Genomic DNA, 9,291 nt, shown 5'->3' on the forward strand with positions numbered 1-9,291 from the left:
GTGAGTGTGAGTGTGTGTGTGTGTGTGTGTGGTCGGATAGAAGGAGAGCGACTCGACTGGGAACAGAGGGGGGGAGGTCAAAGCAACAGCTTTCCCAAAAAATGACACAGTCGCAGCGGGAGCTCAACGGCGGCCTAAACCAGAAACAAAACCTGGTTGACCAATATGGGTTTTTAAGTGGTGCATCTGCTTATCCTTGAGGTATGGAAGCTTGTTTCTGCCACAGGATGAAAAAAATAGCCTAAAAAAGGTCATTCCGACTTTTTATCTCACAATTCAGACTTGCAGGAGGGACGATCGTGCAGATTCGGTGCAGATTCACGGTGCACACCACCGGCGCGAGGGAGCGAGCGCAGGCATGCACCGGAGCATGAGCGATACCGATAGACTCGGTATTTCCTACCACGGAAAGCACTTAGAGTTACATAACCGCGCAATTAGACCACATAACAACACAGAGACCGTCCAAAAACGAGTCCTAACGGAAGCGTCAGTTATTCATGACATGAAGAGCTTCGAAGCGCGCAGCTGCAATGACGGGCGATGGATGTCCGCTTCTCAACTCCTCATCAGTAAGGTCCGGTAAGGAGGACTCCTCAACATGTTGCTCTAACAGCCCTCATCCCATCTCCGTCCACGGTCCGTTTCCAGCATCTATCCCGAGATCCGGTGCAGGGAAAAGCCTCAGAAAATCCAATGGAGTGATTCCAACCTACAGATGCATCTTGTGTGATTCCAGCCGAGGAGATGAAGCTCTGAATGATGCTGAGAGAAGGAGAGACAGAGAGGGGGAGCAGTGTGTGTGTGTGTGTGTGAGTGTGAGTGTGTGTGTGTGTACTGGTTTATATATCCTGGTGGGGACTTAAACCTGACTACACACAGACTCATGGGGACTCGTGTCACGGTGGGGACCTAAATTGTGGTCCCCACGGGTACAAAAGCTCATAAATCATACAGAATTAAGTTAGTTGAAAATCTAAAAATGCAGAAAGTTTCCTGTGAGGGGTAGATTTAGGGGTAGGGTTGGTGTAGGGCAACAGAATATACGGTCTGTACAGTAGAAAAAACAAATATGGGTTTTTAAGTGGTGCATCTGCTTATCCTTGAGGTATGGAAGCTTGTTTCTGCCACAGGATGAAAAAAATAGCCTAAAAAAGGTCATTCCGACTTTTTATCTCACAATTCAGACTTGCAACTCTGAATTTTGTCTCCCAATTCTGAGTTTGCATCTTACAAATCCAGACCTTTTTAATTTTTTATTCTGTGACAGTAACAAATAAATAAATACATAAAATAAAATAAATTCACAATTGCGAGATACGAAGTCAGAACTGCAAGATATAAATTCAGAATTCTGAGAAAAGGTCAGAATTGAGATCAAATGTCGCAATTACCTTTATTATTTTTTATTCCATGTCAGAACACAGGAAAACAGAATTGTGAGTTGTGAACTCAGAAAAAAAGGAAAAAAGGTAAGAATTCTGAGTTTATATCAGGAAATGTTGAGTATCTTGCAATTTTTTTTTTCTTAGAATCACGTGGGGGAAAAGTCTGAATTGTAAGATAAAAAGTCACAATAATTTTTTTTTTCTTGTGGTGGAAACAAGCTTCCATATCAACACCCTGATACACTCATGGAAAAGTTATTTTTCGTTCTTCGCTTTGGGGTAAAAAAAAAAAACTTGAAATATAGCGAACATCCTATTTCTTCATTGCAAAATAAGATGGAATCGCTTATTTGACTGCTTTAAAGCAAAGAGCTTTACAGTATTAAACATGAAAAAACAGTGCAAGTGTTGCTTTCAATTAATATTACAACTTTAATTTCTATTATAAAGCAGCTCTTCAGTGTGTTCATGTTTTTATTTGTTTCTAACCTCAACGCATCGTCAAAGAAGGCGGAGCCCCAGAGCCACACCCACCTAGTTACAAAATCGCCAGGCAGGGACCAGTGGGAGTCTGAAGGTGTTTTCCAGAAGAGTTTCCAGTTTTGAACATTGTTTTTTGCCTGATTTTGTTGGAAATGATGTCACACCTGTTCATTCATCGATTTCACTTAAAAGTGTATTGTAGTAAATTTACCATCTCAAGAAACAACTCAGTATTTCTCACTGGACAGATTTCCTTGGCTTGACTAAAACATCCCGGCCCAATTTTAAGAAAAAATCATTGCACAAAGGTCATTTCACAACGCTTAACAGATGTCGAGTACAAAACTAATGTTACAAACGCAGAACATTCTAAACGAACAACATTTGAGAGTCAGTATCGTTAGGACAAAGTTTAATTAGGGCATTTCAAATGCAGTTGTATAATTAAATTTATGGACGGTTTGGCTTCATGTGATTGCTTTTTACGATGAACAGCGTTAATTTGTGCGGGGAGGTGAACTGAGGTCTGTGATGGAGCAGCTGTCACTGCTGCTGACTCAGGTACCGATATCGTATCGAACACGCAGAGCTGTCAGGTGCTGAGAGATGCTCTCTGAAGTCTCCAGTAAAGAGGCCAATCACTGTGACCCAGATACATCATTCAACCTTCATCACACAACACTGATTACTTTATCACTGAGAGAACGAGACACAGAGAGAGAGAGAGACAGGAGAAGAGAGAGAAAAAGAGGATGTCTATCTATAGTCTCCGCTGAGTAGGCCAGTAGTACTTGTGCACGCTAGTTCACACACACACACAGACACACACACACACACTATATACACACACAGATTTGAGGTCTACAAGTAAAGCATGAATGCTTAGATCCACTTACTGATTCCTTTTAACTATATACAGTGGTGTGAAAAAGTATTGGCCCCCTTCCTGATTTCTTTGCAATGGACCAAATTTTTTATAGTGTATATATAAAGAACTTTATATTTTTTTAATGTATATATAATATGATATAAAAGTTTTTGGTCAGTAATTGTTTGTTTTTAATGTTATTTTATGTTTTGCATTTATTTGATCAAAAAACAAAATTGAAATATTATTACAATTCATGATAACATTTTTTAATGTTACAAAAGATTAATTTATAATGATAATTTATAATATTTATAATGTTGCAATTTTTAAGGTTTAGATGTAACGTTGAACTTGATATTTATGTCATTTTTGATTATGTAAAGCACTTTGAACTGCATCTTATGTCTGAAAGGTGCTATATAAATAGTTTATTAGAAAATATTACGTTTATTATTATTATTTTCAAATAATATTTCATATTTGTATGCATGCATGTTTTTTTTTTTGCAAAAGTTAATTTATACTTCACAACATTTTAAAATGTACAACATGAAATATGGACTACTCATTTTGAGATTAATAGTTCGTGAGGTCAGACCTCCATTACAGGAAAGTGCTGTTCAAGAAGTAGTGCGCTTAAACAGTTAAATCTCAGACATAATCTAGTGCTTTCCCTTTAAATTAGTGCTAGATGACGGCAAAAACAATCTCAAATTGACTGTCGCCCCCTTTTTTGAACATAGGCATCAAACTTAAATGGTTGTAATTCATGAATGCTGTGGAATACAGACCTAAGGTTGGTTCTTTTAAAGAAAACAATCATCAGATTATTGCTAAAGTGAAGGCATTTCAAAAAATGAAAGTGTAAAAAAAGTTAGAAGATTAAGTTTATTGTAAAGAAAATGTACTGTACTAAATGTTTTTTTAATATTTTATATATAAAACATTTATAAAATGTTTTGGAATCTAATATAGCTATAAAATTAAAACCTTATGTCTAAGTAATGTTCCAAATTTGAAGTTGATATCACAAAAATTGAGGATCCTGTTTGATTTTGCTTAGGCGCTATACCAAAAATGTATAAATATATTACTTCTATCACAAAATAACCACCATACATGGAATCTTGAGACCCGGACCTTTCCAATAATATGTGTTTTGTCAAGATTAGAAAACGCTTTGATTATAAAATATTGTAGTAAATTTCGTAATATGACACTTGACACCTCCCACTAGGGGGAGGAGCCTGCTAAAGGCATTTAAAGTACCATTTTCACGGTAGCGCAATGTCTGATTTCAAAACCGTTTTCACTGAATGAATTTTGAGTGTTTAAGCTTTTGAATGATATCTAATTTGGATGATTACTAAAATATGTGATAAGGAAAAAAGGCAATAAAAAAATTTTTTTTAAAGTGTAAAAAAAGTTAGAAGATTAAGTTTATTGTAAAGAAAATGTACTGTACTAAATGTTTTTTTAATATTTTATATATAAAACATTTATAAACATTTATAAAATGTTTTGGAATCTAATATAGCTATAAAATTAAAGCCTTATGTCTAAGTAATGTTCCAAATTTGAAGTTGATATCACAAAAATTGAGGATCCTGTTTGATTTTGCTTAGGCGCTATACCAAAAATGTATAAATATATTACTTCTATCACAAAATAACCACCATACATGGAATCTTGAGACCCGGACCTTTCCAATAATATGTGTTTTGTCAAGATTAGAAAACGCTTTGATTATAAAATATTGTAGTAAATTTCGTAATATGACACTTGACACCTCCCACTAGGGGGAGGAGCCTGCTAAAGGCATTTAAAGTACCATTTTCACGGTAGCGCAATGTCTGATTTCAAAACCGTTTTCACTGAATGAATTTTGAGTGTTTAAGCTTTTGAATGATATCTAATTTGGATGATTACTAAAATATGTGATAAGGAAAAAAGGCAATAAAAAAATTTTTTTTTAAAAAGAGCACCAAGGCAGTCAACAGGTTAAATATCAAATGTCGAAGAAGTTTTACTTTTGTACAATGACCTGTGATAAAATCACTGTGTTGAGTCAGCACTAAATCAGTGACCTGTAAAGAACAGGATGAGAATAAGGAGGAAGAGGAAGGCCGAGCTTCATCAGATCCTCTCTGAAAGACAAGTGTGAGTGTTGATGATGACCCCTAATGATTCAGGAGTAGTATAACCCCGTCTCAGCACTGCACGAGTGTGTGTGTGTGTGTGTGTCCTGAGGAGTGTAACCTGCCATCAAAACGGATCCCAAAATGAGTGTCTGTTTCAAAGACAGAGATCAGATTTGGAAAAATAAGAAAAGAGATGGAAACTGAAACTCTATAATCTGTATTTAGTGTCTGTGGGTTGGTGGGAGACGTGCTCTGATTGGTCAGTCAACGAAGGAAGGAACCAATGGCAGGTCAGAGCTATCTGTCATTATAATGACCCCTGATGGAGCAGTTTGGAAATTGATCAGAAAACTCAACACCAACACACACACACACACACATAGGTCATCAACAATTATGAAGTTGCAATCAATATCTTGACCCCTTCACATGGACACATACATATAAAGCGTTTCAAACATGCTGTCGTCTAAAGAAATATATTTGTATAAATACTTTCAGATATTGAATGAATTATAAGTAGGGATTAAAATGCATGTTTGATTTTATTCTCCTGTAAACCACAAGATTGCACAAAAATTTACCAAAGCATGATTCTGCACTGATTTTACCTAATATTTAATGTTTTTTAAAATTTATGTAGCAAATGAGAATCAGTAAAATTACTGAATATATTTTGAGACAAAAGTCAATTATAACCATAATTATAATGAAATCATTTTTTTTTTTTTTAAACATGGTATTTATCATATCATTTAATAAAATAAACAGAATATTTACTTTCTTTCTTTTTTACATTTTCAAAACGATCATTTTAATGACAGGCATATTTATTTAAAAAATATATTTGATCAGAACAAATAGAAAATAGAGCAAACTTTGCTGAAGTGATTGTTTTGAACAAGCATTAACTTAGATATTACGCAAAACATTTTTCTTTAGCCAATGTATTTGTCTCAATAATGGGAGCCCTGAACATTTCTAAGATTTTTCAACAAAACAAACCACTTTTATGATGTATTTGATCCATCAATGTTCAATAAATACATGCGTTTTATTCTGTAATCATACACTACTGGGCCTGGGAGTAGTGAAAATCGCTCACTGCATTGCATTCTGGCATTGCATAATCTGAAAATGACACAGATAATGCTGCATTAGACATAAGCCAAAATTAAGTTTCTTAAACAGAATTACACTACCATTCGGAACAGTCTAGTTAGGCATCTCCTAGGTCTGCGGTTCTATGCTGCCAGTTAGTGGTAAACAGCATGAAGCGCATCCTCATTACAATCCACTAGCACAACATACCAGCTCCACAAATAAACACTACAGAGAGCGTGATGAATGTTTCATGTGTGTATTTGCGTGATGCAATCAGTTATTCTGGGCGTCTGCATCATTTATGAGAAAGCTCGACTGTCTACAAACCTCTCAGCCTGCACTCACATCCACATGCAGCTTTAAAACCAGCACTATCCAACAACTATATAACAATGTCTCAATGTCTCTGAACAAACATGAACATTCATTCATACGGACTGATAAACACCGGCAATTAAATGTTACTATTTGTCTCCATAGCAACCGCAGAATTCTTTATTTATGTTCTATGTATAATGTAGCGTCCTTGATCTCCGACAGCACACGTACAATCATGAATAACATTTATACAGTCCTTCATGCTCTTTTAATTTTTTTAGTTCTTATTTTGATTTTAAAAAAGAGAAAGAGTGGATGAACTCCACTAGGGGGCAGTACAATACAGACACACACTACACATCCTGCGCCTGTGCTTCACTCAGCGCTCCCAGTTTGGGGTCAGTAAGATTTTTTTCCAAAGAAATTAATACTTTTCTTCATCAAGGATGCATTAAATCACTCAAAAGTAACAGTAGAGACATTTATAATGTTACAAAAGTTTTCTATTTCAAACAAATGCTGTTCTTTTGAACTTTCTATTCATCTGTGAATCTTGAAAAAAATATATATATCATGGTTTCTGCAAAAATACTGGGCAGCACAACTGTTTTCAACATTGATAATAATCAGAAATGTTTCTTGAGCAGCAAATCAGCATATTAGAATGATTTCTGAAGATCATGTGACACTGAAGACTGGAGTAATGATGCTGAAAATTCAGCTTTGTTCACAGAAATAAATTATATTTTACAATATATTCACACAGGAAACAGTTATTTTAAATTGTGATAATATTTCACTGTTTTTACTGTATTTTTGATCAAATAAATGCAGCCATGGTGGGCAGAAGAGACTTCTAATGAAAACTATATGAAAAACTTTAACATTCTTACCAACCCCAAACTTTCTGAAAGGTAATGTATTTCTATATATGTGTTTTTTACCTTAACATAAAACAACCATCAACTAAACTTAAAACATATGGATTGATGTGATGTATTGAAAATTGTTTGTAGATGATGCATAGTTACAAAAAATCTAGCTTGGATGACAAATATGAGGATTTGTTAAACTTGCAAAAATTACTTGTTAAAAATGACAAAAAATAATAATTAAATAAAAATGGCTTGGAAACAACTTTCACTCAGAAATTGATGGTAAATTTCAACACATCAAATTAAACACATTTTTGAAGTAGACACACTAAAATAGTATTTTCTTGTAAAACACAATCCAATATTCTTTGTTTTATTTAAATCTTTAAAAAAAAATTACAGTGTAGCTCAGAAGTTGGATTGGTTGACAATTCAAAACAAATCAGTATTCTTTTACACTGCATGATCTATTATCTTTCAGCAAAAAGCACAATGGCATTACATGATTTATTAATAAAGAAAGCTGAATTTTTAATCACAAAATATAAATATTTTACTCTGACACACTAAAAATAGCAGTTTTTCTATCATATTTATGGTAGAGCTAGTGAAAATGTTTGCAGATATAAATAGAAGTCTTGACCAGGCAAGTGGGAAAAAAACGGTTTACAGCTTTAAAATTTCAGTGATATCTTATTTTTTTCTTTTCTATGTGCATATTTCTGATTATATATTAATGTACAATACATACAGCATTGGAAATATGAATGTAAATGTTTACCTAATGTTGAATCTGAATAATAAATAAATAAATAAAAAATCCTTTTTAACGGTGCACTTCCTCTCTCTCGCTCTCATATACACAGTACTTTACAGAATAAGAGTAAAACATGCATTACAGCCACTCCACAGTGAACTTTACATATGCAAATGTTTAACAAACCTTCCCAACAGCCATGAAGAAAGAATAACAAGCCGGACAAGCTCAAATAGAGACCAGCCATGCAAAAAAACCCAACCCTCAGTCTTAAACTCAACTTAAGTAGTTAATGCACTCAACACACTTCACTATGAACATTTGAGGATCCTGCAGATTAAATGCAACATGCAATGATCGAATAACAACAGCTGCACTGAATTGCATATGCAAATATCACAGAGCTGACGTCACCGTCACGCAACGGCACCCCTGCAGTGACAACAACTTTGAGGAGAGAATAGTTGCCATGGTAACGCAAAGTGTTGGGAAGTGCTGTAGCTATGGCAACACATCAATATGGGAAACGTGATTGGATAATGCAGGTTTATTTGAGAGCATCTGCAGCGTGTGTACAGGTATGACGTGTGACATGACAGAGCTATTACAGCATCCATCGCATTCACAGCGTTTAAACTATGACTGCAAGAAAAAACAAGGTCAGGTTGCTATAAATAACCTGATTCATGAATTATTTCTGCCAGAACATTACTGACGATGTTTCTCAAGTCTACACCTAAACAAGTACACTAAAAAAATGTGGAACACTGTTGCAAAATTAACCCCCGACACAACCCTCACATGGTTTCCATAGCAGCAGAGACATGATTTTGTCTCAATAATGATGCAATTCATTCACAATCACACACATGAAATATATCTCAGGACGCTTTCTGATGACATTGTGTGGTTTGTGATCTTTAGCGTGCATGAGTGTGACTCTGGTTTATTTATGATGCACAGATCAGTGTTCAAATCCCTCCTCTGTGGTTCCTATACATAACAGCAGTATTTTATGCTTTTAGAACAGTAAAAACTGCTAAGTTTGGTGTACGTAAGTGCTGATGGAGTGCATGGAGAAACAAACTCATTTTAACGAAACGGCCTTTAAAAATATGTATTGTACTTGAAACCTACAAACACAAATAGATAAAGTGCAGTAAAATAACCACACAAAAGTGTATTTTGGATGTTTTCTTACATTATTTCAATAAGTTTATTCAGTTTTAGTTATTTTAGTACTTAAACTAAAAGAAAATGGGAAATGTTGTGTTTGTGTGTGTGTGTGTATGTGTGTGTGTGTGTGAGAGAGTGTGTGTGTGTCAGGCGTAGTGTGTGAGAGTGTGTGTGTGTG

The 9,291-nt window shown here is 34.9% G+C and overlaps 1 protein-coding gene across 3 annotated transcripts in view; it reads right to left on the reverse strand.

The window, feature by feature from the left end:
• Positions 1–9,291, reverse strand: part of fgf12b (fibroblast growth factor 12b) — a 47,778-nt gene that overhangs the window by 15,176 nt on the left and 23,311 nt on the right. The window lies entirely within an intron of this gene.

Source organism: Sinocyclocheilus rhinocerous, unplaced genomic scaffold, assembly GCF_001515625.1.
Source record: "Sinocyclocheilus rhinocerous isolate Xijiao unplaced genomic scaffold, SAMN03320098_v1.1 scaffold215, whole genome shotgun sequence".
Classification (NCBI taxonomy): domain Eukaryota; kingdom Metazoa; phylum Chordata; class Actinopteri; order Cypriniformes; family Cyprinidae; genus Sinocyclocheilus; species Sinocyclocheilus rhinocerous.